The sequence below is a fragment of the Poecilia mexicana genome, unplaced genomic scaffold, assembly GCF_051168715.1.
Source record: "Poecilia mexicana isolate PSO_F unplaced genomic scaffold, ASM5116871v1 scaffold_21, whole genome shotgun sequence".
NCBI lineage: Eukaryota > Metazoa > Chordata > Actinopteri > Cyprinodontiformes > Poeciliidae > Poecilia > Poecilia mexicana.
The window spans coordinates 1,183,429-1,209,771 of record NW_028263390.1 but is presented as its reverse complement, the minus strand read 5'-3'; the positions used below and the strand labels follow the sequence as shown (position 1 = coordinate 1,209,771).

Below are 26,343 nucleotides of genomic sequence, written 5' to 3'. Positions count from 1 at the left end.
GGGCCTGCCAGTCCTCCCCCAGTTCGAGTGAAGCTGTGTCTTCTGCATCTGCATCCATTACAGCTGCCACAGCGCAGCCAATATTGGTCGTAACCTTGGGGAATCTGGACAATGCATCTGCATTCACATTTTCTTTTCCAGCTCGATACTTCACCTCAAAATCAAATGAGGCCAACTGTGCAACCCACCTTTGTTCCACAGCCCCAAGTTTAGCAGTCTGTAGATGGGCAACTAGATTATTGTCAGTAAACACTGTAAACTTAGCGCCAGTTAAATAATCCTTAAATTTTTCAGTGATTGCCCATTTCAGTGCCAAGAGCTCCAATTTAAATGAGCTGTAGTTTGCATCATTTCGCTCTGCAGGGTGTAGACTGCGACTGGCGTAAGCGATTACTCGCTCTTCTCCCTCTTGATTTTGAGCCAGGACTGCACCCAATCCATGATAACTGGCATCAGTGTACAGACTGAAAGGCTGGGTATAGTCTGCATAAGCTAGTATCGGCGCTTGAGTTAATGCCTCCTTTAGTTTGTCAAATGCAGCTTGACAGTCTGATGTCCAGTCAATTAATTTGGCACCATGCTTCTTGTCAGTAGGGATGCCTGTTAAAAGAGAATTAAGTGGCCGTGCAATTTTGGAGAACCCCTGTATGAAACGTCTGTAATAGCCTGCCAAGCCCAGGAATGCCCTCACTTCTTTAATGCACTTTGGAGCAGCCCACTCTGTAACTGCAGCCACCTTGTCTGGATCAGGCATAACTCCCCTCTGGTTGACCACATGACCCAGAAATCTCACCTCTCTCTGGAACAGGTTACACTTGTCGGGTCTCAGCTTCAGGCCATGCTTCCACAGACACATGAAGACTTCTTCCAGATGCTGCAGGTGGGTATCAAAATCAGGTGAATAGACAATTATGTCATCCAAATATACAAGCAGGGACTCAGCAATATGACCACTCAGACATTGTTGCATTAGTCTCTGAAACGTTGCAGGTGCATTGCAAAGACCAAACGGCATGCGCTGGAATTCAAAAAGGCCCAAAGGTGTAGTGAAGGCAGTCTTTTCTCTATCCTTAGGATCCACTTCAACTTGCCAATATCCACTGGCCAGGTCCAAAGTGGAAAACCACTCTGCCTTGGAAAGGGAGGTTAGAGTCTCTTCAATCCTAGGGAGAGGGAAAGCATCTTTGTGAGTAACAGAGTTCAGTTTTCTGTAATCGACACAGAACCTCCAGCTCCCATCTTTTTTCTTGACCATAACAATGGGTGCAGCCCAGGGGCTGGAACTTTCAGTTATCACACCTTTGTCCAACATATCCGCTAATAGGGACCTCATTTCTTTATACAAGAGTGGCGGCAGTGGTCTGAATCTCTCCCTTGTAGGGCATGCATCTCCCGTTGGAATGGTGTGCTTGACGGCATCCGTCCGACCAAAGTCCTCGTCGTGCTTGGAAAACACTTTCCCCCATTTTTGCAGTAAGGTGGTCAGCTTACCAGCTTCAGCAGGTGTTAAACCTGGTCGTTCCACTAGTCTTTCTAGGCTGAAGCCGTTGCCCTCCCCTGAGGTGTCCACAGCTTCCACCAAGCCGACCTGCAATACGCCACTGTCATCAACAGCCAGGTCCACATCTCGACCTCCATGGACATCCACGTCGTCGACTTGGTAGAGGCGGCCAATCTTCTGGTAGCGCCCTAGAGTAACTGGAAAATTATTACAATTTTTTAGACGAACAGGGAGCCTACCATTTCTGACGATAGCAAGGGTGCGGGCCACTGTGACAGTGTTGAGCTCCTCCAGGGCTTCCACCAGGCCGCAGTAGTTTGTCCCTGCTGGTCCTGCTCGAGCTCGTCCCCAGATCACCACCTCACTTCTTGCGGGGATCTTGACCCCTCGTCGCTGAGCTGGCCAGACATATCCCTTAAACTCATCCTCCATGGTGACAGCTGTCCTCTGACAAAGGGAAAAAGCTTCTCGCCACGCCCGCTGGGACCGCGGGCTCTGACAGCAAAAGGACAAAGGCTTCCCCGGGTTATTAAAAACCACATGCCAACATGGTCTGATTATATTCATGCCGATGATGAGGGGACTGGTGGAGCATTCATCAGTCACGACAAAAACACCTTTTTGGTTAATATCAACACCCTCAATCTTAAAGTCCATTAGGGCGTAGCCTATGCAGGGGATCTTCAGGCCATTCGCTGCCTTAAGCTGGATGTAAGTAGGAGCATTATTAACATGACAATCAGGGAAGTGTTTGAGAAAAAGGCTCTGTTGCATAAGAGTCACTTGTGAGCCAGTATCCAAAAGTCCCTCTAACTTAATTCCTCCCACGAACACATCCACATAGGGGCAGTTCCCCACTAAATTAGTAGTGGCCCTCTGGTCTTGTTGACCTAACCCCACTGCATGGGCCTCTACAGTAGGGTGCACTAGTTTAAAGCTGGCTGGTTTACTGAGGACTCTGTACAAAATCGGGCGATATGACCCAGTTGTTTGCACACCCTACAAATGGGCCTACCGTCTTCATCCCATTGGTAACTGGTGTGGCGGTTCTGGTGTGGTTTCACCTGGGGATGTGGAGCGGTGGTCCTGGGGCGTGTTGAGGTTCGCATGGGGCCCATCGATCTCTTGTCTTTGATTAGTTCACAGGCAAGGTCCTTCATCTGAGCCTTCACCTCCTCCATGAGTTCCCTTTTCAGCTCCTGTTTCCACACGTCACTCTGTTGGTGAGATTGAACAGTATTAGGGTTCCTTACCGCAGCACATGTTACTTCAGGCCGTCTGGGACTTTGTTCTTCTTCCAACAGAAGAGCCTCCTGTTGCACAGCTCTAAAGGTTGTGTCAGGGTCTAGGCGCACAACTCGCTTTAACATCTGAAGTATGGCACCATCCTCCAGGCCAAGCAGGAATTGGTCCCTAAGGTGAGTATCAGTGGGTGCTTCGGTTTCATTGTGTTTCTGTAATTTTTGATACAGCTCTCTCAACCGTAGCCCATACGCCTGGACAGACTCGCCTGGTTTCTGCACACAACCAAAAAATTGTGACCGTAAAACAGACACAGGAACCTTCTTTGTATACAAGTCATCAAGGATTGAAAATATTTTTGTCACCCTATCACGTTCATCATCACTGAGCACATTAATTTGGCGTCTGGGTAAACCAGACAAAGCACCAATCAAAATCTTTACTTTGTGCGATTCAGCCAAATCATTTGCATCTAAAAGACCTTGTATCTGCTCCTTCCATTCATTATACTTAGCATCGTCATTTTGCCCTTCAAATTTAGGGATCCATGGGGCACCGGGATAAATGGGCATCATCATTTTTAAAAGAATAAAAATTTCCGTTGTTTTTTTTTTTTTTAAATCTATTAAAACACTGCTCACAATCCTTCACCGATCCTGCCAACAACGCCAGATTCTGTGGCACCCGAGTGGTGTACCAATAAATTACTTCAGGAATTGTGAACAGTTTCTAAACAAACCCGTAAAGTTACAATAATTTTATTTAAAAGACAATAATCCAAGAGAAGGAGGTGCAGGCAGTCCTTGTCAACCAGTCAATAAGAAAGTCTATAATTGTCCTTAGCTGGGCAAAGAAGGAAGGGCGCGGTCCTCCACCACGTTCAGCCCCCTCTTGGCTCGACCCGGCCAATCCTCCGATTCCTGGCGGACCTCGTCTAGGATCCGGCCGCCCGCTCCTCAACGGCGACCAGTCTCTCCGTGTAGTCCGCCGATCTGCAGATACTGTCCTCCAGCTCCAACAAAAAAACGCGCTCACCCAAAATCCGTCCACTCCTTTTCTAGCCGCGTCTTGTCTCCTTCCCAATCTCCATGCTAGTTAAGCAGATGCATAGCACCTGCGCCGGTGCAGTGGGCCTCTCTGGGTATCCGGGCACGTGACCTCAAAAATAACCAATCAGAAAAACATGCAAAACAGTAACTCAAAAGTTTAACTCAACTAAACCTAAGAAAATACATAACTTCAAAATATAAGCAATCAAAACAATATAAAGGAAAACATAGATAGAACTCCAAAAAAGGAAAACAGAGGTCACATTACCACAGATCTTTTCACTCCGCCGTTGGCAGACAAAGTCGGACCTACGTCGCTGGCCCAGCGAAGAATTTTGCTTCCTGGGTCTTTCTTTCCAGGTCCAGTTGACTCTGGCCGTGCACGGATTCAGCGCGTCTTCCTCTGCCTGACAGCGGGGGGGGGGGAGAGATCCCGGGTTTTCGGCACCAAGTATTGATGGGTATTTTTCCTTTCGAACCTACATAAAAGAACCACAGACAACGTATATGAATTTTATGGCCAAGCTTTTGCAAAAGGAGAAAACTCTGTCAACTGCTCCTCCGAGCTGTTCACAGAGCGTTCTGGTCTGCTTCCGCGTGAGCCCCTGTTTTATTGTCAAAGAAAAACAGCCAAGGGGGCAGTCAGGAAAAACAACAGAGGTCGTAAAACTTCTGACCTAAACAACTAGCAACCCAGTTCCAGGTGATATCTGATCTACGGTCTGAGCCCGGTTCAAATCTCGGTCAACCTGTCAACAAGACAAAATACGACTGCACACAGGCAGTTCCTTAGTTAGGAGGTATTTTGGTTGATAAGGATTTAAGGTCTGGGAAACACAGAGTTAACTGTTTCACATGAAGATGAACAGACAATCGTGACCTCCGAGTCAGTTCATACACACATAAGGAAGAGAACACTTTAAACAGAAAATCACAATAATCTATAGGCTGAATGTGAACTAAAGTAATAACAAAATGATAATACCAAAAAATCTCTAACAACATAGGCAGCTCTGTTTCCAGATGTAGGTTTTGCATTCCTGCTTACAACATTTAATTTCCATCAAATGCATGGTTTGTATTTTGTTCAACCATGCATGTTCTTCTTTATTTGAAGGACATGCAAACTCTAAGAGAAGGAACCTTCTCTCACTCCCTGGCTGAGCCAGAAGAATCAAAAGTCAATGCAGTGAGGACAAACATATTTGTGCTTGGAGTTTTCTCAAATATCTCCCTTGCTTGGAGTTTTTGTAAATAATTGCTTTTAGGGATAATTGTGTGGAAGAAAGAATAAAATGTATAAAACTTTGTTTTCCCAGACATCCATCTGCATACGACTAAGGCTCAGATTACAGTTCAAACTGTAGAAAGCTACTGTTAGCTTTACTCAAAAAACATTGAAATCAGAAGTGCAGTAACCCTCCATTTTCCTATAGCCAGTCTCTCAGCTCATCAAACAAGCTCATCAAAGCTCTCACAGTCATCCTCATCAGAATCATTACCGTCAGTCATATCACTGTTCTATTTAGAAGCTGTAGCCATAACTAAGGACAGTGAAAAATATGCAAACTTTAGAGGTCACAACAGCACCCACGATTAAATAGATACTGTCATGATTTGTGTTTGTGAGCAGTGAGGGAGACGCAGACAGGCCCAGGTTGTCATAATGAAAATGAAGATGATTTAATGACAAATCCAATAACAAGCCAACCAGGGTAGCACGAGGAACAGGTAGGACAACGTGAAGCAACGAACGTATGATGAGGACCTGACAAGACAAAGACAACAGGTGGACTTAAATACACAGGGAGGGTAGTCAGGGAATGAGACACACCTGGGAAACAATCAACAGGGAAGACAGGACAGGGACAGGACCAGGACTAAACACAGAAAACCTCAAAAATAACTACACAGATACAAATCTGCACCACTGGAGTGAATTCTCCACGAGTTTCAAAAATGTCCAGCCTGAGACAGTCCTATGTCTGCCAGACTTAACCGTTTGTTGGAGAACATGTGGAACAATTGGTTTACTGAACAAGATTAATGTTTTTTAGGGCTGTAAACATTAATGTGTTAAAAGCATGTGATTAATCTCAATTGTTTAAAACATATTACATAATGCAAATTAATCGCATTACCTATTTTGAATTAAAAACCTCAGTCCTGCAGAGGGCTAGTTCAAAGCAGAGTGAAGCACGTCCTTGTACTGTGGTCAAAAATACAGGTGAAAATGTGAGTGACTAGATGGTGAGGAGTGACAAAGTAGTGTGTTCAGCTGCAAATTTTATTGTAACCCCTTAACAGTCACCCTCAAAACGCTATCTATTAGTCAAGGTCCATGAGACCACCTGTGTCCTCTTTGACAGTCAAGGGGACTTTAAAAAAAAACTTGATGGACAACATGTCCACTGTGTCCAATATGTCCTGCTTTGATGGAAGGATAATTCATTGCAATATTGTCCAATCACCATTTTTTTTTAATTCCACAATCTTTGTAAGGTAATTGGAATACTGAAAACATTTTTTTTGGAAAAATGTTTTTATTTTTGAAATATGATGTGTCCACTACAGTGGACATCGGAACCCCATACATTTGAAATTGAACCTTGATGGCAACCAGTTTGTCCCAAAGAAAATACCCAAACATCAACATAAGAATGAATTTCACATTGACAAAACTGAGCACGGTTGCCTAGCAAGAAAGTTCTGGGTTCGATTCCTGGCCCAGGGTCTTTCTGCATAGAGTTTGCATGTTCTCCCTGTGTATGGTGGGTTCTCTCCGGGTTCTCTGGCTTCCTCTCACAGTCCAAAAACATGACTGTCAGGTTAATTGGCCTCTCCAAATTCTCCCTAGGTGTGAGTGTGCATGGTTGTTTGTCTCTGTGTTGCCCTGCGACAGACTGGTGACCTGTCCAGGGTGAACCCTGCCTCTCGCCCGGAACGTTAGCTGGAGATAAGGAATAGCAACCCTCCCAACCCCACTGAGGGACAAGGGTGTACAGAAAATGGATGGATGGATGGATGGATGGATGGATGGGTTGGTGGGTGGACAGATGTATGGGTGGACAGATGGGTTGGTGGGAGGATGGATGGATGGATGGATGGATGGGTGGATGGATGGGTTGGTGGGAGGATGGATTGGTGGGTGGGTGGATGTATGATGAATGAGTGGGTGGATGGATGAATGAATGAGTGGGTGGATGGATGGGTGGATAAATGGATGGATGGGTTGATGGATACAGAAAAAGCAGAAAAATAATTACAAATGTCCACTACAGAGAACAATTTTTCAACTTTTAAATACGATAACGTACAGCCAAAATAATTCATAGAATGTTTTAATATGCTGCTAAGAGACTTATTTAGAATAAGCAAACAAAATTTTAAAACCCCATAAAATGTGCTTGTACTCATGAACGTAATTTTTATGAATGAGAAAAAGGTACATACAAAAGTCCCACCCCTTCATATGTGGTATCATTGAAAAGCCCTAAATGTCCTCTCTAGATACCAAAAGGAATTATTTCAGTAGAATGCAGGGGGTGGGAGATATTCAAGTTTAGAAATGTCCTCTGCAGAGGACAAAAATTAACTACTGGGAGTCAGGAGGATGTGTAGGCTACATGGATAAAACCAACAGTTATTTTTTGGTGCGACATTGTCTCTGTGTTTGCAGGCAGAACTCAGGCTGCCTTTTTAACCTGTTCAAATGCATTATATAGTAAGTAGGCAGTACTGTCTCTTTCAGAGTACGGGCCCCAGTTTACAGTGGTATGGAGTTACAGTGGCACTTCTTTCGTCGAAAGACAGTGGAGCATGAAAAGCTCTCTCCCTGGGCGACAGAAACACTAGACTGCCAAAGAAGACAAGTGTTTTCTGTGTGCACTGTCCCCCAGGAAACACATCTTCTCTCAATGCATTTGGTCAGCCTGTGGAAGAATTTTTCATCAAATAGTATCTGAACATTAAACAGGTAAGATGCAAGGTTGCCACAATGTTTAAGCATCTGTATTTTTATAGCACACACATTTCTTGCCACAGTTTGTGCAACCTGTGGATAATTCAATTCAGTTTATTTTTATTGCTCCAATTGTCAACAAATGTCATCTCAAGGTACTCTACAAAAAAATAAAAATAACAACTAGAACTGGAAGCATTTAAAACTGATTCTTTGTCTGACCCAGCAGGTCCCCCTGAACCTCCTTGTACCACCCCTCCACACACACTCCCCCTGGGCAAACTTCCCTCATGTACCTCCCATTGGCCTCAGCATTGCCTGCTCTCTGTGCATGTCAAGTTAACTACTCGGGACTTTTTAAGGACTGTTTTTGTTCCGAAAGCTTTTAAATGAAGAACAGTCCTGAAAAGAAATATAGTGTTTCATCCAATGTGAGCCAGTGTCCTTTATTATTTTCACATTCAGCTAAACTGTGTCTTGGATCTGTGAGGATTATGTTTTTTTTTTATGTATGTATTTTGGTTATTTCCCCTTCTATTGATTCCAGCTATCTCTTGTTCTGTTATCCTCTGTGTATTTAACCTCAGCTGTCATCTGTTTCTCTCTGAATCCTAGTCATTTGTTAAGTCAGTTTTGTGTCTGAGCATCACTTACCTATGCCACCTGTTTCAACCATTGTGTCTGGTCTTTGTCACAGCTTTGACAGCATTAAAGAAAATACACCTCACCCTGGACTTCAGTCATGCTACTCTTTTTACACGTAACTGAATTGAGACAATAGGATCCAGCTGGAAGTGTAGAAGAGACATGCGTCCCAGAAATAAGATGATACTCTAGATCACAGCATGCTCCCAACGCCTCCACCATCTCCACGAGGGTCGGGAAGCACCTTCACCAGCCTGGTCATGCAATGTTACTCATCAAGAATTCGATGCTCTTGGAATCAAGCTGCTGACTTCAGAAATTGAAATTACACACTATCTGTGTGGAGCTTGGCAAAGCACTGGGTAGATGCAGTTCCAGTCTCCAGTTCCGTGGTGCCCCAAGACGTCGCCTCCAATCCCGGCTCTGCCATTCGACCCCAGTACAGCCAATCCCAGCTTTGTTTGGCTCCTCACCTAAGGCCTGTTTGCTTTGGGTGATCCTACTAGGGGCATGAAGCCCCTGACAGCATAACTTCTAGGATCATGGGGAAACTCAAACTTAATGGGTGAGACTTAGTGAGGAGTTTGTTTTAATAAATGAAAGATTTCTTTTAAGGTATTTTAAATCTAATACCAGCCTCATTGGAACATACCAGATCATGTCATAGATCAAATAATCAGATTTTGATCTGATGATTTGGTCCTAATATGACAATCATTGAATATGATTTGTCATATTCAATTAAGTAGTTACTTTCTTGACCCAATTTGCCATTTGGTTTAATAAAGCTATTTTAAATTGACAGCAGTGAGCTGTAACTGACCACATCAGAAATAGAAAAGGTCATCAATGAAGCTTTTCCAGATAGAAACAGAACATTATTTCCGGAAGTGTAAATGGGAAAAAAGTGAAAGCAGAAAGTATCCCTAATTTAAGCTTAATGTACTCCAAACCAAAACAGCCTCCAGAGCTCAGTGATAGGGTTAGAGAAATTATTGGGAAGAAGCAGAAATATCATGTGTAACAATCTGATGTAGGCAAACTGATAATTATACACTGACATTGTGTGCAGTTTCACCTGCAGGGCTGTGAGAAGACCCAAACTAAATTAATTAGTGGTCAAATTAACCTCCCTTTTGTTACCAAATTACATCTATTATGAAATCTATTCACGCAAATCTGCATGATTCATTAACTTAAATCAACTCCCACTGTTTCACTTTGTTCCTCTGGCTGATGCTCACTTTACAACAGAAATAACAGCTCCTGTTGCATTGCATATGACTGTAAGCAGATTACTTGCTCTTGATCTAATGGTGGCTTCTGTGTGCTCTGCACTGAACTGTGGAGGATTACAAACATGACAGGCAGAGATTATAAAATTACAGTCGTTAATGAATTAATTCATTATTAAAAGTTGGCATCTGTCAGTGTATTTAAAAAGAAGCTTTCAAATGAAGGATAGCTATTATGTCAGCTGCTTTGGATCTGTCCAATAAGATTAAAATATTTTGCACAGAGGTTTGCTTAGCTGACTGAACTGTTTCATAATTAACGTCTTACACACTTACATACACTGTATATATTCTTTTGTGTGTTGGCATGTACATAAAAAACATTACTCACCTTGGAATCTAAAATGTTTTTCACAAAATATTTTGTTTGGCTCTTTGCAGCTTTCAAATTAGATTAGAAATTATGTAATCTATGAAACATTTAAAGTAAATTGATGAACAAAAATCATTCAGATACTAATAACATATATGTCCCCTGAAATGTGACATAATTTTGTACATGGTGGGTAAGTGATTCTACAACTCCTGACCTGATGTAGTTTTTGACCATTTCCTAAACTGGTGATCCACATTGCACTTTTTGGGCAATGTTTAGTTCATTTTTCACTCATGCTTCAATTTTTGAAATCACAGCAAGTCTCAGCCTAATTGTGTGTTGTGTGATATACAGGGAGTGATGAAAAGTGACTAACTATGGAGGACCAAAACTGACATAAGAAATAAAAGCGTAAATATATATTTAGTTTTTTCCTTTTCCTTACACGAGTTTCTGTGAAGTAATGCATACATTTTCTTTTTCATTTCCCCTTACACGAGTTTCCATCAAGTAATGTATACATTTTCTTTTTCAGTTCCCCTAAACATGCGTTTGTCAAAAAAAGAAAATATTTTGTTTTGTCTTTTCCTTATACAAGCCCTCGTTCTTTTGTCATTGCCTCTTCTCTCCTGTTTTTACTTTTCCATGTGCATCGTTATATTAATGAGGAGAGCTGCCTTTTATGTCCAGCTCCTCTACTATTGGTCAATAGAACTTTGGAACCAACGTCACTACGTCAGACGTGGGGAGTTTAGGTGCAGTCGCTCTGTGCCATCTTTACAGGCCACAAAACAAAACAAACTTTATCCCGGTGGTTTTATTGTGTTACTGACTGCAGTGAAGTTAGTTTGAGTTGGACATTGGATATTCCAATATCCGCTGAGCAAGCGGCGTTTAGCTCAAGGTTGATCCGATTTATGAACGCTAATTTCGGCCAGCCGTTCTCCAGCTCTCTTCACCTCGCTGAAGCAAACAAAGGGGCGGGGACGGACCACTGTCAGTCTCATACCCTATTTGGAAATGGGACCATTGCAATCGGGAAGTGAAGGGGGCGCTATTTCCTATACTTCCGTTTTTTTGTTTGTTTTTTTAATCTGTGATATATTTTCACCTTTAGGAAAGAGTTTCAATCTCAGACTGTATTTGAACTTCTCTCCTTTATTTACTTCAGCACAGCTGACAGTTTTTAGCAAATAGCTTTTGGTGTACTTCTAAATCTGCTTCTTAGTCGCATCTTTTCGGGCTTGCGACTGCCTCTAGTGGCGTGGGGGTGGTAACACAACTAATATAGTTACATTACTAAATCAGAATACCACAACGTCTTTATTATTTACTATTAATTCTGGCATTACTGGCACCATAAAAGATAAATTATCTTATAAAACAACATATTTTTTTTCATTTTCTTAAGGATGTAGAGCTAATTAAATGACAATACCTTCATACTTCATCATATTCATGGCTCTGCATTTCACACAATGGGCATCTAGGTAAGGTCAGTCTCTGGCGTAAAACAAGCTCCTCGTCGGTGGTCCTCATGTCTCTGAGGAATTCCCATTGTGGTTTTATTGTGGTTTTAGCAACCACAATAAAATCATTTAAAATTACAGTGATCGCATAGTGGATTTTGTTTACAGTAAAAGAACAACCAGTGAGTTTCTTTTTCAGAGAAAACAAAGCAACTTATTAAAATGTTCTGCAAAATAAGATAAAATGCTGACATTTTATTTATTGGATGCCATTTTTGTATTTTAGTTTATGTAAACTTGCATCTTGGAACAATGCAGAAACATAAATGAACCATATCTTTATATAAAACTGTTTATATAAAACTCAGCCTTAAGTTGACCATCTGCTACAAGAGATTTGGTAAAACATACCTGCATTTCACACAATGGGCATCAAGGTAAAGTCAGTCTCTGGCATAAAACAAGCTCCTGCCAGGAGGAGCTATAATGTTACCGTGTTGGAAATTCCCACCACACTTTCTCACGAACTAAGGATTCTTAAAAACGACAAAAACTATATAACAACAGAATTAACATGACCTGGATTAAACATATTTCAATAATATGCAAAAATGAAAACCTTAAACATATTTTATAAAATGCATAAATAACATTTCTTTATCACATAGCAGAGACCCGTTACCTCGTCGGTGATCACCATGGCTCTGAGGATTACCCATAATCAGGGACGCGATAAAGGGGAGAAAAGTGATGACGATTCTAGGAGCCCTGACTAACAGGGGGCTCTCCACAATCTCACAATCATCACGACTTTACACAAGTGTGTCTTTACCTCTGCGGCAGAGGCTCCGGCGAACCCCTGAGACCGACTCATCGAACCCCTGGGTTCGATCGAACCCAGGTTAAGAACCACTGATATAAAGAAATGTTTCTAGAGGTCATCAAAGGGTGATGGAAAGCAATAAGGTGTGTATTGCAGATAACTTGGTGTAAGGGTTTAGAAAGACAAACCAGCATAAAATGGGAAAATGTATAGGTAAATATTAGTAACTGTTACTTCTGACTGCCACTTTGATTTTGATTTTTTTAATGACAGTAGGACTCTAAAGTTTCAAGTGTTTAGGGGGTAGGAGTTTATAAGTTCTCACTTCTTCCTACCCCATTTTGAGCATGATATGTTAACTGAAACAAAAAAATCTGTATTTTCTCTTCTTTCTTATGCACTTCTTGTTACTGTGCACTATTTTATTTTTATATTTGTATCATGTTTGAATAAAATTTCATTTCATTTCATTTCATTTCAAAAAGGTCAACCAGCCGCCCCACCTTCTTCAAATCAGACAAAATGGGTGTCAATCAACTCGGCTACGTTTGTGCTGGTTTGTGCAGCAAAAATTTTCGTTTGTGCTACTTTGGCTTTGAAGATATTAGTGAAAGTGTAAAGGTCAACAGGTCAACCAGCCCCCCCCACTTCTATGAAATCAAACAAAATTGATGGCGAATGTTTGTGCTACGTTTGTGCTGGTTTGCGCAGCAAAAATTTTCGTTTGTGCCGCTATCATTTTAAAGATATAAAGAAATGTTTCTAGAGGTCATCAAAGGTCAACCAGCTCCCCCACCTTCTTCAAATCAGACAAAATGGCTGTCAATAAACTCGGCTACGTTTGTGCTGGTTTGTGCAGCAAAAATTTTTGTTTGTGTTGCTTTGGCTTTGAAGATATTAATGAAAGTGTAAAGGTCAAAAAGTCAACCAGCCCCCCCACTTTTATGAAATCAAACAAAATTGGTGTAAAATGTTTGTGCTACATTTGTGCTGGTTGACCTCTATAAACTACTATTAATAGCTTTAAAAAGATAGCAGTACAAACGAAAATTTTTGCTGCACAAACCAGCGGTCGTCCCTCCTACTTTGCTCAACCAAAACAACAGAAGATGCCTCGGTACTGAAGGATATTGTTGTTCGGATCGATGACTATTGATGTGAGGGCTCCACAAACAACATTTCACAAGTAAGATGGACATATTATTATGTATATTTTGTGATTAGAATATTACTTTACTGTATTTATGTCCACCGACGAGATACCAGCTAATATTAGCTACAGTGCTTGGTGCTTGGTGTAATACCGAGTTCAGCCCCGCTATGAAGGCTAACTGAGATTCCGTAATATTAAAAAAGAAATTATTCTCTAACATTGACTTAGATTATCTGACACAAGAGCCTACATTAGAAATGAAACAGTGTAACATATATTATAAAACTTATATAATGTGTTATAACATTCACCAGCAAAGTTTACACAGGTGGTAAAGACTATTATTTATATGTAATTCTTTCACTCTGTCAAAAGTAAGATACATCCCAAATCTTCTGGTTTTGTTTTTTTTTGAAGGTTTCCTAAAGACATGATGTGAGGAAGAAGTGGGAAATATCTTTAGAGAGACGGATTAACTGCAGCATGAATGAATCTCACAGCGGATTTTGGACTCAATCTCAGCTGCTGAATCATTCTGAAGCTAGAACTCCTCGGCTGAAAAAACATATACATATATGTATATGCACATAGATATAGATATGTGTATATACATATACATATATATACATATGTATATACATACATATACATATGTATATACATATACATATATGTATATACATATAAACATGCATCCAATATATATATCCATATTTGTAATATGCTATCTATATCAGAATATCCCATTCCTATTCTATTGTTCTGGCCACTAAGCATATTTAAATATGCTGAACTATGTATTAAAAACATACTTAGAAAATACAATTGTTTATAAATGTAGCTTTGATAGATGTTTGAATAAGGTTTCCAGTTAACAAAAAAGCGTGTTATGATCGATTAAATGCACTGATACATCATTGTGCCTGCTAAACACATAACTCTGAGTGGAGTGGTGGACCGCTCCAAGATTGCCGCCCTAAATCTCGTCAGCGACAATAGGCGAGAGCGGTCCGTGAGGCGTCTATTCGTATATTATGTCTATGTTGAAGGAGACCTGCTGCTGCTGTGCAGAGCTACCCAGGTGTGTGTTAGAATCATGGCAGCAAACCAGCAAAACGCAAAGAACTTTTCACAGTTTTACCCCAAACTAACAGACTAAGTTGAGTAAAGCTGTTGGATGTAAGTAATGTTAGTTAAAAGATGACTAGCTAATATCAATACATCACCTTAAGCTTAGCAAGTAGCCTGTAGGCTAACGATGTTGTTGTCTATGTCCAGCTACGTACATTCATTTTGCCCCCAAAAGAAGTCGATTTCCCCCCACCCGTAGTTGCGCGTAGTTTTTTTTTTTTTTTTTAACTCCCTAGTGGAGGGCGGTCGGGAAACGTATCGATGGGGAAAAGGCAGACTGACATAAACCTTTTAAAACAACGGAAACAATTTCGGTATTCTGATTATTGAAATTTAAAAGTGCTGTGGTTCCGTTGTTCTATCACACCCGTTTCATACCGGACCACTTACAGCACCGGTGTTAACGCAGTGATTCTTGAGAATAGGGACAAAATGGGTTTTAATTTTCCCATATTTTTTTTAAATTATTTCTCAACCTTATGTATGCAAATATGACAAATAATGTTTAGAAAATATGAAGATGCTAAGGTACAGGCTCCCAGTTGCGAATTTAAAAAAAAAAAATTACATTTTTAATCGACCTGACCCAAAACTTTGTCATCACCATCTGACAAAAATAAATCTAAAATGATTTTTAAAATACCCCATTAGTGATATTTTTACTCAATTTACAGACAAATGCTTCTCAAGAAATAAAATAAATATTATTTAAAACAAAAAACAAGAAAAAGTCCATCTGATGGAGTTGACAGTGCATGACGGAGTTGACACAGAACTGAAGGTGGTGACAAACTAGTGAGTAAAATGAAAAACTTGGTACATGTGAAGTAATGCAATTCATGTAAAATACATTAAAATGAATTAGTTGCACAATTAAGTGAGATTTGACAACAATTTCACTGAAAGAGTCAGAAAAACTCTGACGGAGTTGACATCTGACGGAGTTGACGAAATGCCAAACTACCTCAATTTATATGATGTTATTCTGAAGGAGGCCATATTGTAGCTCGTCAGGTCCATTAAATCTTTACAGTTTACCAAAATTAAGCTTTTATTTCGCAAAATTTCATCAAAGTTTTGTAAATTGTTAGTTATGGAGTTGACACATCATGGTTGTGACAAACAACTTAGGAATAAAACAGAAGAAAAAACTAAAGAATAACTTAAGCTAACCGGAGCTAACTAGCCCTCCTAGCAAAGGAAGAGAAAGGAAGTGGTCATGGGGTCCTCAGAAGTTCTGGTGCCCCCCAATAATGCCTGATTTTTTTACATTCTTTTAATTTCTGACGGTGTTGACAAAAACTAAGGACAAATTTCAACGGAGTTGGAAAATATCTAAAAATTATTTTTAATTCAATTTATCGATACTTTTATAATTATTTATATGACTACTTATACTTAATTGTCATAATATATAATTTTAGTATTTCTTTAATTGTTTTAAACTATAAGAATGTATTGAGTTCTACTCCTGGACAAGGGCTTTTACAGGCATCATCCACCGACTACAATGTTTAAAATAAAAAAATATTCAGCAAAAAAAAGAAAAATATACATTGTTGTGCTCACATGACCCAGGTTAGTTTAGTTAGATATTTGAAAAAAATATATTTTGCGTATATTTTATTCAAATTTCATGCTTTATCCATAGGACCTGTTTTGTCCCTATTCTCAAGAATCACTGAACGCTATAATTACATGTTTATAAAAGCGATTTTCTGTTATCCTTCCATTGAAGCGGGCAGCTTTCAAACGGAAATAAAACACTTTTTTATATAAGCTGCTGCTTTGACATTATCACAGAACTGCCAAAACATATACAAAAAATACCAGACAAAGTGAATCACAGCAACGTCATCAGCCGGTGTAACGCTGAACTGATGCGGTGAAGCTACTAGTAGCAGGAGCGGAGCTGCGCCAAGAAGCTACAAACACTGAATAGAAGAAGAAGAAGAAGAAGAAAAAGAAGAAGATTTTTTTTTAACAAAACATTTATTAACAATTATCTTGCCAAAATAAATACAGACTTTACACAATTAGATACACAAACAGAAAAAACAAAAACAAAAAAACAACACAAAACAACCAAAAAAATATTTACATTAGCAGTTTGTTAAATACTAATTCTTTTTCTTCAGAAATGTTGCACAATACATTATTGAAATCCCACAATTGCAAGAAGCTATTTAAATCTCCTGTGGCTCTGTGGAAGCAAAACTCTAACCTTAACCTGGCCTTGACATTACATTTCCACAGAGCCACTGCATCAAGCTGAGGTCCATCCTGCAACTTGTCACGTCGTGTTTTATAAATAGCCATTTTTGCTTCTGCAATTAAATAATTTAAAAGGCAGGATTTAAAACTCGTGGCTCGACTGTTAAGCACACCGTATAAGAAAATAGAACTAGTAAAACCCACGCTAAAAAAGCTAAAAAGACCAGTCAAACGTTTACAATCCATAAAAACATGAAAAACACTCTCAGACAAACTGCAAAACGGACACTCATTTAAAACCCCAGGACCGATGACTGATAAAAACGAGTTTGTAGCAATGGCGCCATGAAGGATCCTCCATTGTAGGTCACCAGTCCTCTTTTTTATTGGAGGCTTGTATAAAGTCCTCCACTGTGGTTTCAGTTCTCCAAATTTGCCAAATTTTTAACACAGCATTTGTACAGTGCCTTTGGACTGGCCTTACGTAAGTCCATTTCTGGTACGTCACTTTGCAGCAGGGGCCCACTGTCATCCTCGAAGCCTGGATCTAGGACCACGTCCGGAAACGGGTCCTTCGGGTCAGGCAGGCACTCTTTTGTTGCTTGTAGCTGCAGGAGCCGTCTCTCCTCAGCTGTCAGTCGCTCTTTCAGTCGCTCTAGGAAGCGCTTTACAAGTCTGGCAGACCGGACCCTGAGCAGCGAGGCAACTTCCAGAACATCAGAGAATTCTGGGCCGGCTACCTGCACTAGACGCCGCAGGGTCACCGTCCCGGACCTGGACAGTGCCTCAGACAGTCCCGGCACGCTGCTGTCGTGGACGTCCAGTCTCGCTCCACATACCAACGGTTCTTCTAAAAGCCAATGCAGAGAATTACATGTTTTTGCTCTTTTCAATTTAAAAAAGCGCAGGATTTAAAAACACCCTGATAAAACTGAGGCAACCCCTTTAACTTTAAAAGACTAAAATCAGTTAAAAACAGAGCAGCATCCAGGCCCAAAAAATTAACACATCTAAGGATGCCACTGGCCACATCTGTCCACACAGGAGAATCTGTTAAATATTTCTGTAAAAACTGTAAACGAAATATAGCTGTTCTACTGGCCAGGTGGACAAGGCCCTGGCCCCCCTCCTCTTTCGATAAAAACAAAACAGACTGTGGCACCCAGTGTAGACCAGTCCAGAAGAAATCGACCATTTCCGACTGTATTTTCACTAGCAGGCCAGGTGGTGGGTCTAGGATAGAAAGCTTGTGCCACAGGTTGTTTAGGACCAGCACTCTACCTCGATATGACATTTGAGAGAGCAGCCATTTCCATTTTGACATTTTATTTTTTATTTTTTGCTCGACATTTTCCCAGTTTTTACCAACAACATCTTTTCTGCCTAAAAAAACAAAAATATACTTAAAACCGTCTCTTTTCCAGGTAAGACCTCGAGGAAGAACTGGGAGCCCAGCAGACCACTCGCCGACGGCCAGGGCTTCACTCTTTCCCCAGTTCACCCTCGCAGCAGACAGTGCAGAGAATCTCTCTGTGATCTTAGTTAAAATGTTGACACTTTGTTGATTTTTTATAAAAACAACAACATCGTCAGCATAGGCAGATAAAACCATATTGTTACTAAAACCAGGTAAAACCAGACCATGAACACTCGAGTGTATTTTCTGGAGGAGGGGTTCCAGGGAGAGTGCGTAGAGCATCCTCGAGAGCGTGCAGCCCTGTCGAACACCTCTACACACCCTAAAAGGTAGTGATGGGCAAATGAAGCCTCATGAAGCAATGAACCTTTCCAGCCCTTTGCTTTGCAAAAAGGTTCGTTACTCAATGCTTGATTAATTGCTCTATAGTGACATCTGCTGGTGAAACTGTAAAAGTCTTGTCACTCAGTTGGATCATACTTCCAAAAATTACTAAATGCAATATTGTCACAAAGTTTTCATCAAACTCATGTTTAGTAACAGGATAATCAATGAAACCATATTTAATTGTCATGTGTTTTAATTATTACAATTATTTGTAACCAATCTAATCCTGGTTTATGTTGAATGTTAGTGATTGTGTTGGGTTTTCTTTTATGTCATAGATGGATTTGACAATAAAGACAATTGATGTTTTAATGTCTTGAGAGTGCAGTGTCTGTCTTTTTCTTGGATTTCTAATTGGCTCTGATCCCTCATATTTGGCGACATGTTGAATTTTAGTTCTGCAACAAGTTTAAATCTGTTTCTGCTGTGCAAGACTGATATATCTTTGCTATTCAGACTACAAATAATAGTGGAACTTTGCAGAAGGTGAGAAATTGGGAGGTGGAGGGTTAATTATTGTTATCTAAGAAGAATTTTATTGTGAGGTTAATCTCAAAGTATTCTCAGATGTCAGATTTTCCTCTTGCTGGCTCCATTTCAGACAATCAAGTTTATTTGTGTAGCACGTTTCAGCAACAATGCAGTTCAAAGAGATTTACATCATAAAATCACAATATAGTTATTAAAAAACAACATAATCTACAATTGAGAAAACCAGTAACAAACAATACATATTGATGAGTGCCATGAATACACTCAAATATGTTAGTCAAAGTTCATTTTATTTGGCCACTGAAGACAAATATCATCCTCTGATGCATGACCAAATGGACAACAACCCATGACACAGAAAGGCTCGTCGTGCTTTTATTTTGAAAACCACGCAAAATGAAGCAGTCACGTGACCCATGCAATGCGAGGCCTCCTTTGTTGCCAGTCACGTGGTTTTCAGCAAGACAACACAAGCCTCGAAGCAGGGCTTCATCGGCCACGCCCCCTTTTTACTCGGTACAAGGATCGAAGCCTGGATTCAGATAGCCCATCACTACTAAAAGGAGCACACAGGCTACCTACCGTTGATCTTCAGCACACTCTCAATGTCACTGTACAGTACCTGGATCTTGGCAATGAGCCAGGGCCTTGGAGAGGATTTTGTAGTCGGTACAGAGGAGGGACACAGGGCGCCAGTTCTTGATGTCCTGCAGGTTACCCTTTTTGGGCAGCAGGGTGATGACTGCCCTGCAGCAGGACAATAGGAGTGAACCGGTGGAGAGACTTTCGTTGTAGACTTCGAGCAGGTCTGTGGCCAGAATGTCCCAGTAGGCCTTGTAGAACTCCACCGTGAGCCCATCGACGCCCGGGGACTTCTGGCCCTGAATACTGAGGAGGGCTGTGTGGAGTTCCTGAAGCCCCAGAAGGCGCTCCAGGTCAGAGTTGGTCTCCTCGGAGACCTGGGGTAGTTCGTCGCAGAACTCCCTCGTTCTCTCTGTATTCACTTTGGAAAAAAGAACGGTAAAACTCCACAGCCCTCCTCCTGACCTCACCTGGTTCACTCAGTTGCTGCCCTGTGTCCGACAGCAAGGAGTGGATCAGCTTCCTCTGCCTGTGCTTCCTCTCCAAGCTGAAGAAGAAGCTAGAGGGAGCATCCATCTCTGTGATGTTCTGAACCCGGGACCTGACCAATGCGCCGTGGACTTTATTCTCCAGCAGGTTTCCTAAAGTTAGCCTTTTAGATTTGAGAGCTTCAATATGCTCTCGATTTCCTGTGGATTCACTAAGTCGTTCTAATTCCACGATGTTTATCTCCAGATCTCTGATAGATCTGGTAATGTCACGGGTGACATTCAGAGTGTGCTGTTGACTCAGCAGTTTTATCTGAACTTTCCCATAGTCCCACCACTGTTTAAGACTGGTAAAATCAGACTTTCTTTGTCTAAAACCAGCCCAGAAAATCCGTAAAACCTCCCTAAAACCTTGATTATAAATTAAAACTGAATTAAAATGCCAGTAAGCGCTTCTAGGTAAAATGTTTCTGATAAAAACACTACCTAAAAGCAACGAGTGATCTGTAAAAGCCACTGGTGAAATCTGGCATGTTTTAAACACATTAAAATTGTGTTTAAAACAATAAAAGCGATCAAGACGAGCTAAAGAGATATGGTTTTCTTTGATGTGGGACCATGTATACTGCCTGGAGCCTGGATGCATCCTCCTCCATACATCCACCAGGTCGTGAGATGAGACCAGCCTCCTCAGAACATGTTGGGCTGCTGGATGTGGCTCTGCATGATTGCGATCTAAAAACTCATTTTCAGTGCAATTAAAATCCCCATCTATGAAAACAAAATCCTCAGACCCACAATCACCCAACCGTTCCTCAAATTTTTCAAAAAAACACTTCTTCTCTGCATTAGTGGTGGGAGCATAAATATTGATAAAAACTATACTAAAATGTTCAAAACATGTCTTGACTAAAAGACACCTCCCTTGAATGACATGTTCAACCTCTATTGAATTTGGGGTGAAAGCCCTGGAGAAGAGAAATCCCACTCCTGCACTCTGGGAGGTGCTGTGGCTTAAAACAACCTCCCCCCTCCACTCTCTACCCCAGTCTGCTTCTATTGGTTGATCACTGTGTGTCTCTTGCAGATAAATAACATCAATTGTTTTCTGATTCATAGTTTGATAAATCAAAGCTCTCTTTTCAGCCTCTCTTGCCCCATTTAAGTTCAAAGATGCTATTTTAAAAGAATCCATGTAAAAAGTGTCAGGATCGGTGGTTTGTTTTGTTGTTTGTGGAAGCCTGCTGCTTCCCACTTCCTCCACCAGATGCCGCCTAGGAGCAGAGCCCCTGGAGAAGCATGTGGTCACAGGTGTGACTGAGGCTGGGGATATTTAAGAAGCGGCGAGCTGACACTTCCTTGCCTGAGTGTTTGTTTACCTCGGTAACAAATCGTTCCAGAGTAAGGCCCTCTGAGCTCTTCCCGAGATAATCGCCTCCTGTGTTTTTCCTTTTGTCAGGTTTACCTGGATCCCTCCGGGGTTTTTCCGAGAGAAGAGTTCTGTGGATCGTTATCCCGGACCGCGACCAGCCGCCAGCTCGCCCCTCCACTCAGCCTGACTTACCTTTCCGCCCTCCAACGGTTCGTTGCCTCTCCACGCCGCCCCTGGGTCTTTCTCTGCTCCCAAGAGAACTTCCGTCTGCTCCTAGTAAGCCGTTTCCCCCTCAGTATATATATTCATCCACCTCCCTGGATTCGCTGATGCTAACCGCTTCCTCTCGTTGACAGTGGCTGAACTGGTTATCCCTTCCAGACTCCTGCTCCGTGTTTTTTCCCCAACCCTGTCCCCTTTTCAATAAACTTCATTATTGTTTTGCACACGCGTCTCCTGATTGTGTTCGTGCATGTGGGTGCGTAAACTGGAACCCAACATGACAGAAAGAGAAGCTAAAAACTATGTACAAAAAACTATATTTGAAAAAAGGATGCTCTCGACATTAATTTCTTCAATCTAAAGACTTCCGGATCTGTAAAACCTGATGTGACTTTATTTCTAATATGATATCTTGCAGAGAAATAAAATAGTCTTATATTTGGGAAATATGTCTCAATTTTTTCCCCTCTAAATCCTTTCGTTTGTTCTAGAAAAGTTTTGAAGGATTCAGCAGTGTATCTTCTTTAGTGTTCATTTTCGACACAGACACTTCACTGCTATCAGAGAACCAGCTCTCAGCATCACTGCTATCCGACATTTCTTTTCTCTCATTGACCATTTTGCTAGCCTGCTTACTGGCCTGTACAGCAGTTGTCACATTTCTCCGTTTACTTCGCCTCTTTATCGGGGCTGAAGCCTCCAACTCCATCAGCTCCTCTGTCTCACCAGTCTCCCCCTCCACCCCAGCTCCAAAAACCGATTCTACACTTTTCCGTCCTTCATTCTGTCCGTCCACCTCTCCTTTCCTTTCCTGATCCCCACACACTAAATGCTCCTCATCACCCTTCACCCTCTCTTGCTCTTGCTCACCATCTCTGTCCACCACCTCACATACACTATCACCACCATTCACCTCACTACCACACAACACCGTGCTCCCATCCTTTTCCAAACACACACTCATTTTCAAAGCATCCACATCGTCCACTACTGATCTCTCAACACCTTCTGTGAATTCCTCTGCAACGAGCATTTTCGCCATCACCACAGTTGCCCTCTCTGCACCGGCAGCGGGCCTCCCCGCTGCGGATTCCTCCATCGTAACCGTGGGCTCCGCCGCGGATTCCTCCGCCGCAACTGCGGGCGCTCCCGCAGCTTCACCAGGTGGGCTCCCGCTGCTGCGCACTCGGCGGGGCCGGCCCTGCCCTGTCGGGACACATTTTAATAATGTGACCCTCCTGACCACAACCAAAGCATTTCATGTTAGAAGATGTTGCAAAGAGTACATAATCAAACTCGTCTAATCTAACATGAAAACGCAGGTTAAGTTCCTCGTCACGTCGATTTACTATCATAAATAGTTGTCTCCTGTGAGAGACAACATCCTTAAGCAAAGGTGATTTACACCCCGACGGAACTTTTTTTTTATCGGTGACACCACTTTACCGTGCCTAGACAGTTCTTTAACGAGAAACTCATCACTAATAAACGGAGGCACGTTTGACAGAGTTACCTTTGTTGCTGGTATTGAGAACGAGAATCTCAATCAATGAATCATAATTTGTATTGACACACGGAGCATAAAATCAGCCAAGAAAAGCATTCAGACTTTACTTATTTTATTAACTTTCAGCGCTGAAAGGAGACGCTTTACCATTACATCCGAGAAGAGTTTCTAAAAAAGTCTGTGCAGCGTCTGAGGAGAAGGAGGAGGGCAGCTGATTATATGAACTGAAGACACTCCCTGAAATCACACCATGTCTCTGTGGCCTGATAAGTTTCTGTTTCTCGTGAGAAATGGACCTTGGTGTCTAACAGAATCAAAAATGTAACTCTTTACTATGGGCCCTTTGTATAACAGCGTGTGACTCTTTCTCGGCCTTGGTAAAGCATCTCAACACTGGTAACGTGAGTGGTGACACTTGCAGAAACAAACCATCTACAGAAACGTCCACCTCAACCAAACGTTGAGCCTGCTCGACCTTTTCGACAAACAAGACAACAGCACCATTCATCCAAGCTACCGACTTGATGGAACCATGCCCGATCACTTCCCCAACCGCCAAACAAACTTCCTCCACGCTACACAGAGAACCGGCACCCACCTTGACGCCATTCCACGTGGCAGCGGAGAAAGCCCCACCACCAGACACCATGGCGTCGTCAGACCCCGGGCAGCCAGGCACGCCTGACGGCCACAGCCGAACCCAAACAAAAACCCCTTAAAACGTGACAAAACTAACACAAAATCACATCTAAACAATTAACATAAACACCCAGTGAAAAAACAGTAAGAAAAAACACAAAGATAGTCGTTAAACACTCGCTCTCACTCTCGCTCTTCTTCCGCTCTCCACTCACCCTCCTCTCACACGAAGAAGAAGAAGAAGAAGAAGAAGAAGAGCTGCCGTCGATACAGTTGCAGCCAGGCATGATTTAATGTTACACAATACAGTTTTAGCAAGTTGCTCAAAGTCTAAATTGGTATTGTTGTGATTGTAAGGTGTAAATGTGACCGGTGGACATTTGCGCTGTGTGTTATGTGGTGATCAGACAAACCACAAGACATCAAGTCTGGGTTTGGAGGCGGTCTCCATTTATTTAATCTGTCAATCGGGAGATATTAGCATTAACACCTAGCATGTGCTCCAGTTCTCCAACCCGATCTATACAAAATAATAGTTAGTATGCATCAAATGTTATAAATGTGTAATAGCAACTCAAATGAAAATATCCAAACACTTATAATGAATACAGAAGGAAAAATAAACATTTGAACAATATAAATGAAAGGATTACAATGGATTATAAAACTTGCCTCTCCCCAGTGGAACGAATAACAAAAGGGAAGAGGAAATTAATAACTTTATATTTATAATAGTCCTGGAGGACCCTGAACAAAAGAAGAAGAAAATAAGGCGGAGTTAGAGGACCAAACTCCTTATAGCAGACACACAGGAACACAACAACAGTCAAGTAGAAGCAGGCAAATACACGAAAGAACACATTTTGTGGAAATATACAGCTATTAATGTAGACCCAGTTACATAAAGTTTAGCTTTGACCAAACGCCCCCAAGGAATCCCAGTGACCCCCTTTTGTAAAAATTTCAGCCAGCGCCCCCTGCCGTCCTCTGAACGCCCCCCAGGGGCGCAGTACCGCCCACATTGAGAACCGCTAGGCTAGCACATGACCAATCACTAATCTGGAAGTCCCATAGGATCATTCTCTAAAACGTTGGAAGGTTATTCCCATTTTGATTGGTGGCTCCTGTTTGTATTGATGACAGATGTTTCTATAGACGGTATCAGTCACTTTTTTATAGTGTTCCATGTATTCCTTTCCTGCTGGTAGCTAACACCACACTGTGAGATTCTGGATTGTTTCTGGGTTTTGTTTGCAGAACCTGCACCTGGGATCAGACCTGGTAGAGATTAACTTCTTGCTCCGGGCCTGTGTTGCCATGATCAGTGTTTCTGAAGAGTCTGATTCTTCAGAGCTCATCATAGCATTGAAACAGCACTTGTGAGAGTTACAAAATATCAACACTATCAGAAATATGAATAGAAATTAAAACGGCTAATGTTGAATTTCTGAATGGATTTATCAAAATTCTTCATGTTTGTAATGAGTTAACACCTGAAGTCCTGAGCTCAGTGCCTCTGACATGATTATTAAACTATGTCTCGATTTGGACCACCAGCCAATATTAATAATGAGAGGTCAGGTCAGGACAGCTTGCCTGTTTGCCCACACCCAGGCAACATAGAAGACAACCTTCTTCACAACTGCGGCATATTCTAAACAATGATCTGACTTTTCACAACCTTCTACTCTTATTGTAGCTTTTGCTGACTTTTTGTTTTGCTTTTACCAGCATTCTCAGCTTAGTTTGTGTTTATATTAAACTTTGCTCATCTTAAAACCACTTTTACCATCGCTGCTGACTAAGAAAAACAGATTATCAAACTTAAGTTAATCCTGGCAGTCAGAGGAACCGCTAGGCTAACCGCTGTTTGTCGTGACCACTCTAAACTTAAATGTTTTCAGAGAAATGATAACACTTAATTATGGAATAATTTGACATGCAGGCGTATGTTGAAGCAGTAGGCCTACATTAAGCATAACATTTTGGCTAGCTATGAGTAGCTTTGGGATTTGTACCTGCATGTTTTTCCATGTTGACCACAGGAACCAACTGTTCCCTGTCACACTGATGAACTAAATAACAAGCACATGTCATATTAGTGTAAGGCATCCAGGAGAACATCCTGTTGTCACAACACGACATATTTTGGAACGGAATCGCAATAAATATGAGTGACAACTATGATCATCCTAGCATCCTGTTGCGATTCCACATGCTGTCTTGTATTTTTACATCTGGGAGGGAATAGAGCACCTTCATGTTGCCCACTTGGAGTTTTCTTCATTCTTTTTGCTTCTAATATTCAACGACAGAAAGTACAGAGTTTACTTTGTAAAAAGAAAGTTCTTCAATTATACTATTCGAAGAGTAACATCTTCATTTCAATTAATTTGCAAACACTGTCTTCCATGCCTTGGGTTTTGCTTTCTTTTGAC

The 26,343-nt window shown here is 41.5% G+C and overlaps 1 pseudogene; it reads right to left on the bottom strand.

Moving 5' to 3' along the window:
- Positions 1-22,073: 22,073 nt before the first annotated feature.
- LOC148152888 (uncharacterized) lies at positions 22,074-25,939 on the bottom strand (annotated as a pseudogene).
- Between the last annotated feature and the right edge of the window lie 404 nt (positions 25,940-26,343).